Source organism: Vulpes vulpes, chromosome 6, assembly GCF_048418805.1.
Source record: "Vulpes vulpes isolate BD-2025 chromosome 6, VulVul3, whole genome shotgun sequence".
NCBI lineage: Eukaryota > Metazoa > Chordata > Mammalia > Carnivora > Canidae > Vulpes > Vulpes vulpes.
The window spans coordinates 107,218,747-107,231,970 of NC_132785.1; the positions used below are offsets into that span (position 1 = coordinate 107,218,747).

The following is a 13,224-nucleotide window of genomic DNA, read 5'->3' on the forward strand; positions in this document are numbered from 1 at the left end:
CTTCTCCCTCTGCCTATGTCTCTGCTTCTCTCTCTCTCACTGTGTGCCTATCATAAATAAATAAAATTTAAAAAAAAAATGAACAAAATGTTTAAAAAAAAAAATAGTTAATAGAGTAAATTTTATGCTATGCCAATCACTTCCTTACCACAAATTTTAAACACTTTTGTTAAACATTTCATACATAAAAGATGTTATTTTTTTTAATAATTGGGGTGGGGAGTTCAGGAGAAGAAAGTCACACAACTTCTTATTTTGCCAAAAATCCATATAAGCATGAACTAAATTCCGTATTTCAACTGAGAGTCATTATAATTTTAGAAACCAGAATAAGCAGGATAACCACTAACCCCAAATACAATTTCTGCCTTTCACAATTATTCAAAAATCTTTTTTGCATTTTAAAAGAATATTTTAAGGGGATCCCTGGGTGGCACAGCGGTTTGGCGCCTGCCTTTGGCCCAGGGCGTGATCCTGGAGACCCGGGATCGAATCCCACATCGGGCTCCCGGTGCATGGAGCCTGCTTCTCCCTCTGCCTGTGTCTCTGCCTCTCTCTCTCTCTCTCTCTCTCTCTGTGACTATCATAAATAAGTAAAAATTAAAAAAATAAAAATAAATAAAAGTATATTTTAAAAAATAAATAAAAGAATATTTGCATAGTCATTCACATTTACAAGAGAACCTTATCATTTATCTCCTTCCATAAATTGAATAAAGTGCCAAAGAGTAACCACCACCATATTTGCAATTTCTATAGGGCATTTTAGAAGCTTTTATTTTTGTTTTAGCTTCAGTCAGAAAGCAGTATTTCTTTCACTCACTCAAAGGACTTTTATCCCCTCAGACACAGGCCTTGCAGAATGGAGGCAAGACAACCCTGAAAAAGATGTTATCAGCAATTTTACCTACTCAGACTTTTTTTTTTTTTCTACTCAGACTTCTTAAAAGCAAAAGTGGGCTTTAAAAAATGCTTAAAACAGGGAAGCCTGGGTGGCTCAGTAGTTTGGGGCCGCCTTCAGCCCAGGGCCTGATCCCAGAGACTGGGGATTGAGTCTGTTTCTCCCTCTGCCTGTGTCTCTGCCCACACCCCTCCTCCCCACCGTGTCTCATGAATAAATAAAATCTTTAAAAAAAAATACTTAAAACAAAAATACTTTAAAAAGAAGGCAAGTTAATGCTTACAGGTGTGGGACCCAGAAAATTTAACAAAAATCCCCTACCCCTGGACAAGCAGAGCAGGACTAACTCCATTTTGTGCTACACCCGCCACCTCCTGTGTGACCCCCACATAACCTGCTTATTGCTTAAGGCGCTGCCCACCCTAGTCAAGCAGGTGGGCACACCCTAATCAGAAATCAGCTCATAACAATGTAACCCTGCTTTGTGCCCGCCAAACTGCAAGCCGATTCTGACCAATGTAATAGGCCAGCTCATATGGATACTATAGGGTAAGAGGTAATTCAATCGGCTACCTGCGTGTGGACCAACATGACTATGCAACTTTCTGTGTATCCCATGGGCCACTGGCCCATATAAAGCAGCTATGCCTCTTAGTCTCGGGGTCCAAGTCCCTGCTCTGCTGTGTCGGGTACACTTGGACCCAAGCTCCAGCTTGTAAATAAACCCTCGTGTGTTTGCACCGGTGTCGGCTCCTTGGTGGTTTCTCGGATTCACAATCTTGGGCACAACAACAGGCTTTATATATGTTTGTGTATATATGCATGTATTTGTTGTTATTCTTATTTAAGACACAGTATTTTGTACTACTCATCATTCCCAATCTATGTCTACTGGCAAACATGTCATAATGCTTTTAAAAGGAAAAAAAAATCAAAACAGCTTTCCCAATTATACCTTTGAACTAAAATATATTGTTTCACAAACTCAGTCAATTCTGATTATTCAGTTAAGGGCAAACTTCTGAGATTACTTCTATTGTCACAATAGCTGATTCTGTCATTTTCCACTATAAGATATATCTGTGAGTAGTTGAGAAACAGAACTGAACCAACTCTGCCAACAGCAAAAAAAAATTTCTGGGCCTAATACACAGGCACGCACACATATACTGGTATATACTAATTATACCTTATTTCCTACCTGTAGTGAAGGGACCAACATCTCCATGTCATATTTAGAGAATTATCTAAAAATACTATCCCATTACATCCAGAAATTAGGTACTAGCTATATTCAAACCTGCTATAGGCAATTCATATAACTGGTAAGTACGTGTGATCAATAATACAACCAAATAGAGGCACCTGGGTGGCTTAGTTTGATAAGCCACCAACTCCTGATTTCTGCTCAGGTCATGATCTGAGTCATGAGACTGAGCCCCCAAGTTGGGCTTTCTGCTTAGCTGAGAGTCTGCTTGAGATTCTCTTCCTCTCCCTCTGCTCCTCGCCCACTCATGCTCTCTCTCTCAAATAAATAAATAAATAGTTTTTAAAAATAATAATACAACCAAATATTCTAGAACTTTGCAAGTTTTTTTGTTCCACTGAAAACATTTTTAAGTATTTACCAGAAATTTAGTATTTACCACTGCGCCTGGGTGCGCAACCAACCACTGCGCTCAATGGTTGAGCATCTACCTTTGGCTCAGGTCATGATCCCGGGGTCCTGGGACCAAGTCCCGCATCAGGCTCACCCCAGGAAGCCTGCTTCTCCCTCTGCCTATGTCTCTGCCTCTCTCTCTGTGTGTCTCTCATGAATAAATAAATAAAATCTTAAAAAAAAAACTTACCAGAAATTTAGCAGGTAAAATTGTACAATTCTAAAAAAGATTACATAGATGTCCTTAAAAGAGGCAGACAAAACAACTTGATGTACTCAATAATACTGGCACTAGTTTCTCAAGCCTATGGTATCGGAAGCCAGTTTCCCAAATAATTCTCCAATTATTAAAACCAATAAAACAAAACAAAAACAAGTAGCCTTTGAACTAAAAGCATTTTCTCAAAAACAAAAAATCCAAACTACAAATCTTATTTTGCATCTGGTTTATAAATATTTGTTCTTTATTTTTCAGTTTGCTGCTTTGTTAATACAAAAGAAAATGCAAAATCTATTTCACTTCTTCCTGTTTCAGCACCTTATTTTCAGCATCATACTCAAGAAAAGCACACAAAATTCTTACTGGACTCATACACCATAATTTCCTGTGAATATTCCTCTTTTCACATTATACAGCCATTTATCCTCTTACCTTAAAAAGTAATACCAACTGTGGTACATTATATTCGCCAAAGATGGCTATAATGGCAGATTTCATTGCATTTGCTCTTCAGATAATGAGATGCTGAAATTCCTCCCTTCATATAATGAGATGCTGAAAGTGTCTATGTCTATATCCTCTGAACTTAGGTGTACCTTTAGGACTACCTCAACCAACAGAAAAAAGCAGAGTAACACTGTGACTTCCAAAATTAAGTCAAATATGCCATGCAACTTCACCTTGCTCTCTTGGGATGCTCTTTCTTGAAACTTAGCCACCATGCTGTGAGGAAGCCAAGCAGCAAAAAAGGAGAGGTCATGTGTAGGTGTTCTGGCTAACAGCCCAAGCTTAGGTACCTACCAATAGCTAACATTAACCACCAGACACATGAGTGTGCCAAGCCTTCAAATAATTCCAGCGCCCAGCCACTGACTCTCCCACTCTTCCAGCTATTTCACCTTAGGCCACATATTAACAGAGACAAGCTGTCCCCACTAAACAACTCTTGCCCAAATTACAGATACATGAGCAAAATAAAGGACTGGTATGTTTTAAACCCACTAAGTTAGGGGTGGTTTGTTACATAACACTAGATAATATAAGCTCATAAATACAACTTGAAAAATGGACAAAAAAGAGAAAGAAGAAAACTTTTAATTACCCTAAGTTTTACCACTGTTAACATTTTGACATGTATTTTACCATCAAGAAAATATTCTGCCCCACTCAACTAAGATTCCAAATGCTATTTTTACCAGGGGGAAAAAAGGGTTAAATTTTTAAAGGCAGTCAAAGGTATTCATCTAACAAGAAATAGAAAGGAAAAACAGTAGCATTCATTCTACTTATCTTTACTATCTCTTTCACATACCTGTCCTTAGTGAGGTGTCTGAGGATGGCTGGTACACCAATATTCTAATCCGTAGATGTGAATCAAGAACTTGAGGCGCAACAGCAGCTACACTGGACCTCCTCCTCCCTGGAAGAATTTGCAGAAGCCTCAAATCTGAAATTTTTAAGAAAAGAAAATGCTAAATATAAACATTTCCTTTTTGAAAAATATTTATTTAAGAGACAAAAAGAGTACACACAAAGGAGAGCTCAAGCAAGGGGTGAGTGAGAGAGAAAAACAGACTGCTGACCAAGAAGCTGGACATGGAGCTTGATCCCAGGACCGCAAGATAATGACCTGAACCAAAGTCAGAAGTTTAACAAATTGAGCCACCCCAGGTGCCCCTAAACATTTCCTTTCATTCACTTAGAATTTCATCTCTACAACTGGATGAGGCTGGTAGAATTAAGATAACATGTAAGTGAATGCATAGGTCTCACTGAAAGTAGCATTGGGTAATGTGGCTTCAAGTCCCAGCATTACTTCTTACCAAACTTAGGATCTTACTTAAGGAACAAATTCACTGTGCCTAAATCTCATCATGTGATGAAGACTAGAGTGACTGGATCAAAGTTCTGGGCTAGTAGTCAGAAGACCTTATCATTCTGCCTTGCTGTAAGAACTTTTGATATGTCTCTGAGCTCAGATATATCATCTTTAAAAAGAGACAGTTGCATTACATAATGGTTCCCGAAATCTAATCCTTAAACAGTCATGACCAAAAAAATGGGTGTAAATTTACCAATTGTGCAACTCTGAGATTGTCCTTACTACTTTTTCTAGTATTAAAATGGCTTCTTTTGGGATCCCTGGGTGGCGCAGCGGTTTAGCGCCTGCCTTTGGCCCAGGGCGCGATCCTGGAGACCCGGGATCGAATCCCACATCAGGCTCCCGGTGCATGGAGCCTGCTTCTCCCTCTGCCTGTGTCTCTACCTCTCTCTCTCTCTCACTGTGTGCCTATCATAAATAAAGAAAAATTAAAAAAAAATAAAAATAAAAAAATAAAAAATAAAATGGCTTCTTTTATGAGATGATGTGATAGACAGTACTAGTAGTTTTTTAAATACTCAAAATCAAAAGCTGTAGCCCTATGTAAGCAATATAAAATTCTTTTTAGAGTTCTAGGGTCTATATGATTTCCATGAGCTCTAAAATCCTCTATTTCTAACATTCAATGTATTCATTCACTATTCAACTAGTATTTTTTAGGTACCTAATATGTGACAGGCATTCTAGTTGCTGGGGGAGCCCAAAAATAAATAAGATTAGTCCCTGCTCTAAAAAATATCTCCAGATCTAATAGGAAAGCAGATACATAAACCTCATACAATATGTTTTCTAATAGAGGCTTTGTACCTTACAACATACGGGAGGTAGAAAAGTAGAATGAATGGGTTTTTTAAATAAGCAGGATTTTATTTATTTTTTAAAGATTTGTTTTTAAGTACTCTCTATACCCAACATGAGGCTCGAACTCATAACCCCAAGATCAAGAGTTGCACACTCCACTGACTGAGCCAGCCAGGCGCCCCAAATTAAGTAGGATTTTAAAGTGAGTTTTATAGTTACATGAGGAATTATTATTTAACCTCTTTAATCTCAATTTGCTGATTTGAAAAACAGGAATGATTACAGATAACACAGAGTTGTGCTAAACAGATAAAATGCTAAAAACAAAAGCCAATCCACCCAAAAGTATGGTTTACACTTTCCAGAAGACAAATTAAAAATGTATTATATAAGGGCACTTGGGTAGCTCTGTTGGCTGTCTGCCTTCAGCTTAGGTCATGATCCCGGGGATCCTGGAATCAAGCCCCGCATCAAGCTCCTTGCTCAGTAGGGGAGTCTACTTTGCCCTCTCCCTCTGCTCATATGTGCTCTCACTCACTCACTCTGTCTCTCTCTTCCAAATAAATAAATAAAATCTTTTTTAAAAACTGTATCATGTTTTACTGATCTGCACAAAAGGGGTCACTCAAACACTGACTTACACTCAGGGATACTAAACACCTGCAGGGGGACAGCCAAATTTGCTCCAATTTTTTTTAAAGATATTATTTATTTATTCATGAGAGACACAGAGAGGCAGAGACACAGGCAGAGGGAGAAGCCAGCTCCATGAAAGGAGGCCAATGTGGGACTCAACCCCAGCACTCCAGGATCACGCCCTGAGCCAAAGGCAGATGCTCAACCGCTGAGCCACCCAGGCATCCCAAGTTTGTTCCATTTATATTCCTAGAACCTAGTGCAATTCCTTATAAATAGCAAGTATTAATAAATAGTTAGAAAAAAAAGACTGAATAAATAAATGCCTTTTTATAGGAATTAAAGTTATATTCGCTTAAAGTAAAAATTCTTAAGTGTTCATTCAAAACTAATTTTAAGTGTATATTTTAAGTGCTCAAACTGTCATATTGGAATCTGGATATGCATGCCTGTTTCTTTCATTCATTCATTCATTCATTCATTATTTATTTATTTATTTTTAAAGATTTTATTTATTTATTCATGAGAGACAGAGAGAGAGAGAGAGAGGCAGAGACACAGGCAGAGGGAGAAGCAGGCTCCATGCAGGGAGCCCAACATGGGACTCTCAGGTCTCCAGGATCACGCCCTGGGCTGAAGGCAGCGTTAACTGCTGAGCCACCCGTGCTGCCCTGCATGCCTGTTTTAAAAGCAAAACAAATTCACCAGAGAATGCAATAGTGGTGTTCCTGAATAAGAAGAATAGCAGCAGCTAACATTAACTGAGCACTTACTATGTGCCAAAAACTCTTCTAAGCACTTTCCATGGATTATCTCACTTAATCCTGACAAGAAGTCTTATGAAATGAACTATTTATACGATCATTTTATAATAAGGAAAACTAGACATAGAAAACTCAAGTTACTTCTGATATAAAACTACTAAGAAGAAGGGTTAGGAAAGAAAGAAAAGAAAGAAAGAGAGAGAAAAAGAATGAAAGAAAGAAAGAAAGAAAGAAAGAAAGAAAGAGAATCCAAAGCCCCCTTTTCTATTTTTATTTAACTTTGTTTACAAAAAAATAGATTTTTGGACACCTGGGTGGCTCCGCAGTTGAGCGCCTCCCTTCAGCCCAGGGTGTGATCCTGGAGTCCTAGGATCGAGTCCAACATCGGGCTCCCTGCATGGAGGCTGCCTCTCCCTCTGCCTGTGTCTCTGCCCCCCCCTGCCCCCGTCTCTCATGAATAATAAATTAAAAAAAAAAAAAAAAAGAAAAAAATAGATTTTTACCCAAAGTAGGAATATTTGCTTCTAATGATTTTTTAACAGAACAAGGAGTTATTTAATAATATGTACACTAAACACAAATACATGATACAGTCCCTTCTGTCAAAGGCCCTACACACCAATATGGTGGTATTAATAGGTGTGATATGAATAAATAATATTCTAATTTTATTTTTTTATTATTATTTTTTAAAATTTAAGTAGACTCCATGCCCAGCATGGAACACAACATGGGGCTTGAACTTGCAGACTTGAGATCAAGACCTAAACTGAGGGGATCCCTGGGTGGCGCAGCGGTTTAGTGCTTGCCTTTGGCCCAGGGCGCAATCCTGGAGACCCGGGATCGAATCCCACATAGGGCTCCTGGTGCATGGAGCCTGCTTCTCCCTCTGCCTATGTCTCTGCCTCTCTCTCTCTCTCTCTACCATAAATAAATAAAAATTAAAAAAAAAAAATATATATATATATATAAAAAGACCTAAGCTGAAATCAAGAGCTGGATGCTTAACCAACCGAGCCACCCAGGTGTCCCTCTAATTTTATTTGTTAATGTAATTATCTTAATGTAAAGTTTATCTATAATTTCTTTTCCATTTACTTTAATTCCAGGTATTACTATCCTGAGTCTTCGTAATATATAGGAAAGTCTTATGCAGTCCTAAAGGAAAAGTCAGTTAAAAAATGGAAGACGATAGAAACTTATTTTGTATGGACATTTACTTTCAAATAATCACATTTTTAAAACACCCCAGAGAATAAGAACAGCTGAATTTTATTTCTAATAGACGCTCTAAAAAGTATTGTAGATGTAACTTGCAAAACGTATTTTTAGCCAACAATGTGTTTCACTTCATTTCTTCATTGGCTTGATTCTAGAATAGACTATAACGTCTCTGATGTTTTATTTGAGTCTTTTAACAGTTGCGTTAAAAGAGAACTAAATCGGGCAGCTCTGGTGGCTCAGCGGTTTAGCGCTGCCTTCAGCCCAGGGCATGATCCGAGGGTCCCTGGATCGAGTCCCATGTCAGGCTCCCTGCATGGAGCCTGCTTCTCCCTCTGCCTGTGTCTCTCTCTCTATGTGTCTCTTATGAATAAATAAAAAATTAAAAAAAATAAAAATAAAAGAGAACTAAATCCAAAAAAAAAATTTTAAAAAGAGAACTAAACACAAAAAAAATTACAGAAAAATAACATGTAACATAATAAATGCCTTCCAAATAAAAAGAAATCAAATTGTTGTTCCTAGACAGAACATTTGACATGTACTTGATTATAACGAGCCAATGTAATTAAAACAATAGTCATATTCTGTCCATTTCACATCACATCTGTCTCCATAAGAGCATAATAACCAAAAATTCTCCTTATTATACTGTAACTATTTTCAAGGAAACCAATATTCCAATGACAGTAACCAAGAAGCCATGATAAGTTATGAAAGTTAACAGTAATTTTCTCAGTATCTTCAGATTGATGGAGGTTAGGTGCTATATATATTAAAGAGGAAATATGAATATGGATCATTTCTAAAGTAGTTCCAGAAAGGAAAAAAAAAGTTTGAATTTTTGGAAACACTGGCATTGTGAATTCACAGCACCAAATAAAAGACTGCTGGCTGCTTGCCAAATTTTTCCCTATGGATAAACGTTCAATACCCACTGAACATTTTATGCCACTTCAAGAGTCTTCTGAAAAAAATAAAAATTAAAATTAAAATTTTTTAAAAAAGAGTCTTCTGCTAATTCTATGAAGAAAAATAAACTCCCAGTTTGGTTTATGTTCCAAGTAGTTGTCTCCAGAGGAACAGACCAAAGAAGGCAACTTAAGCACACATTTAAGCTTTATTCAGACCTGGAAAACAAAGAAATCTGACATATCTTTTTTTTTAAGATTTTATTATTTATTCATGAGAATATACAGAGAGGAGACAGAGAGAGAGGCAGAAGCACAAGTGGAGGGAGAAGCAGGCTCCATGCAGGGAGCCCGACGCGGGACTCGATCCGGGGTCTCCAGGGTCACGCCCTGGGATGAAGGCAGGTGCCAAACCGCTGAGCCACCCTGGCTGCCCAAAATCTGACATATCTTTTACACAGAATATGCTTAGGGAGGGATCCCTGGGTGGCGCAGCAGTTTGGCGCCTGCCTTTGGCCCAGGGCATGATCCTGGAGACCCAGGATCGAATCCCACTTCGGGCTCCCGGTGCATTGAGCCTGCTTCTCCCTCTGCCTGTGTCTCTCTGCCTCTCTCTCTGTGTGTGTGACTATCATAAAAAAATAAATAAATAAATAAATAAAAAGTTTAAAAAAAAAAAAGAATATGCTTAGGGAAAAAGCTATATTATCCATTTTTTTTAAAAAAAAAACTTATTCTTTCTTTTTTAAAAGAAAAACTAGAATCACTATGCCAATTAGAGTATTCTAAAGGATTAGGGGAGGAAATCTTTCCAATTACAAATTAATTTATCCTAGGGATGCCTGGGTGGCTCAGTGGTTGAGCATCTGCTTTCAGCTCAGAGCATGATCCCGGAGACCGGGATTGAGTCCCACATCAGACTCCCTGCATGAAGCCTGCTTCTCCCTCTGCCTGTGTCTCTGCCTCCCTCTCTCTGGGCCTCTCATGAATAAATAAAATATTTTTTTAATAAAATATTTTTTAAAAATTTAATCCCTCCTAGTCAAAATTTAACTCATAAATTGTTTATGTGACTAGATATTTACTTTCATCATACCTGAATATCCTCATCTCTTTTACTTCCTAGTATCTTTTCAAACATTTTAGACCATCCACCAACCGGTCTCAATTCTGAATGCCATTCAAAAAATAGGTGATTACTTCCTAATACCTCCTCTTAATATGTGACCACTAATTAACAGCTCTTACAACTTCATTTACCAAGGCCAAGTGTGATGTGCTACTCACAACTCCAAGCCTGCGTTCCATATCTCCAAAGCATTCTCAAAATCGTTGGACACAATTCTTTTAATTATATACGAATTCCTTGCTACTCAAAATGTAGTTCACAGACTGGTAGCATCTCAGGTCCTACCCTAGACCTACTGAACAGAATCTGCATTTTAACAAGAACCTCAGGTGATTCATAAACAGAAAATGTGGGAGCCACTGTCCTAATTCACTCATTCAGGGTCCCTTCCTCTTGCTTTACAGTCCCTGAATTATAATTTGGCATATAAGGAAACAGATCCTTTTTCTTTTGAGCATATTAAAACCTACCAAAATGAAGTGAGGAAACTTTAAATAAGATTACAGTTTCTGGGCAGCCCCGGTGGTGCAGCGGTTTAGCGCTGCCTGCAGCCCGGGGTATGATCCTGGAGACCCAGGATCGAGTCCCACGTCGGGCTCCCTACATGGAGCCTGCTTCTCCCTCTGCCTGTGTCTCTGCCTCTCTCTGTGTGTCTCTCATGAATAAATAAATAAAATCTTTAAGAAAAAAAAAAAAAAGCTCGCTCTCTCTCTCTCTCTCTCCCCCCTGCGTCTCTTGAATAAATAAAATATTGTTTAAAAGATTACAGTTTCTTCACAATCTTCTTTTCATTAAAGATTGCAAGTTCTATGAAGCCAGAGACTTCACTACATCCTAAAACCATTATTATCATTTCATATTGACAAATACTAAAAGTATCAATAAGATCCATTGTTCTATAAGGTATATGGAATCTGGTACATCTATTTACTACTCTTGAGATTATATCTAACAACAATTTTATTATAAAAGCTTTCAGGAAAATAATCACATTTCAAAATATGCCCATCCTTTAACCCAAAAGCCCCACTTCTAAAAAATGTTTTTTTTTTTTTTTTCAAAGATTTTATTTTGGGACATCTGGGTTGGTTCAGCAGTCGAGCATCTGTCTGCCTTTACCTCAAGTCATGATCCCCAGGTCCTGGGATCGAATTCCTTCCACATCAGGCTTCCTGCAGGGAGCCTGCTTCTCCCTCTGCCTATGTCTCTGCCTGTGTGTGTCTCTCTCATGAATAAATAAATAAAATATATATTAAAAAAAAGGAACAAATTGATGGTTACCAGAGGGGAGTAAGGAAGGGGGATAGGTTAAGTAGGTGACAGATACATCACCCTGTGCTCCTCCTTGTCTTAAGGAGCACAGGGTGATGTATGGAACTATTGTATCACTATCTTGTATACCTGAAACTACTATAACATTGTATGTTAACTAACTGGAATTAAAATAAAAACCTAAATTTAAAAAAAAAAAAAAAGAAGAGCACCAAATGTAAATAAATATTATTCCTCTGAGGTTCAAAGCATAGCTCTGTAAGTTAGTTTGTGCATACATATTCTAAAGAGATACCAAATCAGAATTGAAACAAGTAGTTTCTGTGTTTTTTACTAATTACTTAAGATGAAAGCCAAATAAATTCCTATGTAAGTTAACTCTCATGCTCTTCAGAAAATAATTCAAGCTACCTAGAATATAGCAAAGAATTCAAGTGGAAATATCTCAAATATCTGAATACAGACATTAGAAAATCACAAAAAAACTGAAGAATAAACTACTGAGTTCTGAGCCTTTGAGAACATACAGTTTATAGTCAAAATAAGGAAAAGGAGGAGCTAAGTCTGATATGAAAGTAAACATCAAGGGATCCCTGGGTGGCGCAGCGGTTTGGCACCTGCCTTTGGCCCAGGGCGCGATCCTGGAGACCCGGGATCGAATCCCACATCGGGCTCCCGGTGCATGGAGCCTGCTTCTCCCTCTGCCTATGTCTCTGCCTCTCTCTCTCTCTCTCTCTCTGTGACTATCGTAAATTAAAAAAAAAAAAATTAAAAAAAAAAGTAAACATCAAGAATAAAAAGCTCTGCAACTGATGAATTATTGAAAACTACATCTGAAACTAGTAAGGTACTATATGTTGGCAAATTGGATTTAGGGAAAAAAATTTTTTAAAGAAAATAAAATTCATTTCGCCTCAAAAAACATTAAAAAGAGAAGAGAGAGAGAATAGAAAGCTCCAACTAATTCTATCGTGCCCCTCACATCCTCTGGGAATGGTGTAACTCTGGCTAACTCAAAATATTTGGTTACGGCATACCTAGGGAATTCATCCTATAAAGGAGTGGTAGGTACTTAAGGGCAGAAACCAAATTTAGCCCTAGCTGAATCTCTTTGAGCTCAAAAACCAGATGTTTCCAAGATGTGGGAGCAGTGCTCCTGCTTAGCCAGGTGCACTCTCACCTCATAGATGCTGCCCTCTGGCGCCCTCTGCAAGCAAAGGAAAGTCAAGTCAACACACTTGTCTCCACAAGAAACTAAGACGACTATTCTAAAATGTGAAAACATTTAGGTCACAATTAGCACTTAAAGAGAAAGAGAAATAAAATGGAAAAGATGAGTGCATCACATATATGAAGGATGAATACTGATCTAATGATCCTCATTTTTCTTTCAAATGTCTCTATGTATGCAGGGGGGAGGGGTCACCATCATAAAAGTTTAAAATTTATTGTTGTAGAGAAATGCTTGAACATGTGCACCTGAAGACAAGCAAGAATATATGTTGATAATACCAATAAAATGGAAAAAAGTAATGTCCACCTTCAGGAGAAAAGAGAAATTGTGGTACAGTCATACAACTAATACACGTAACTAAGAAAACAAATCATGGTTACACAAATTGATATGGGTGAATCTTAAAAACATTGATTAGCCAAAGAAAGTGTATGTAGTAAAACAAAACAAGGATATATATGTGTAGTATGGTTGCATTTTTATAGCTAAAAAATAAGCAATTCTAAATAACATATTTTTGAGGGGATCCCTGGGTGGCGCAACGGTTTGGCCCCTACCTTCGGCCCAGGGCATGATCCTGGAGTCCGAGGATC

General features: G+C 37.9%; 1 protein-coding gene across 29 annotated transcripts in view; it reads right to left on the minus strand.

Annotated features, from left to right (window-relative positions):
- The window catches only part of NUMB (NUMB endocytic adaptor protein), a 164,971-nt gene that overhangs the window by 122,962 nt on the left and 28,785 nt on the right, over positions 1 to 13,224 (minus strand). For all 29 annotated transcript variants that reach the window (XM_072761947.1, XM_026008548.2, XM_072761970.1 and 26 more), the window contains exon 2: positions 4,094 to 4,228. The gene's annotated coding sequence lies outside the window, so the exon portion shown is untranslated. The remainder of the gene's footprint in view (positions 1 to 4,093; positions 4,229 to 13,224) is intronic.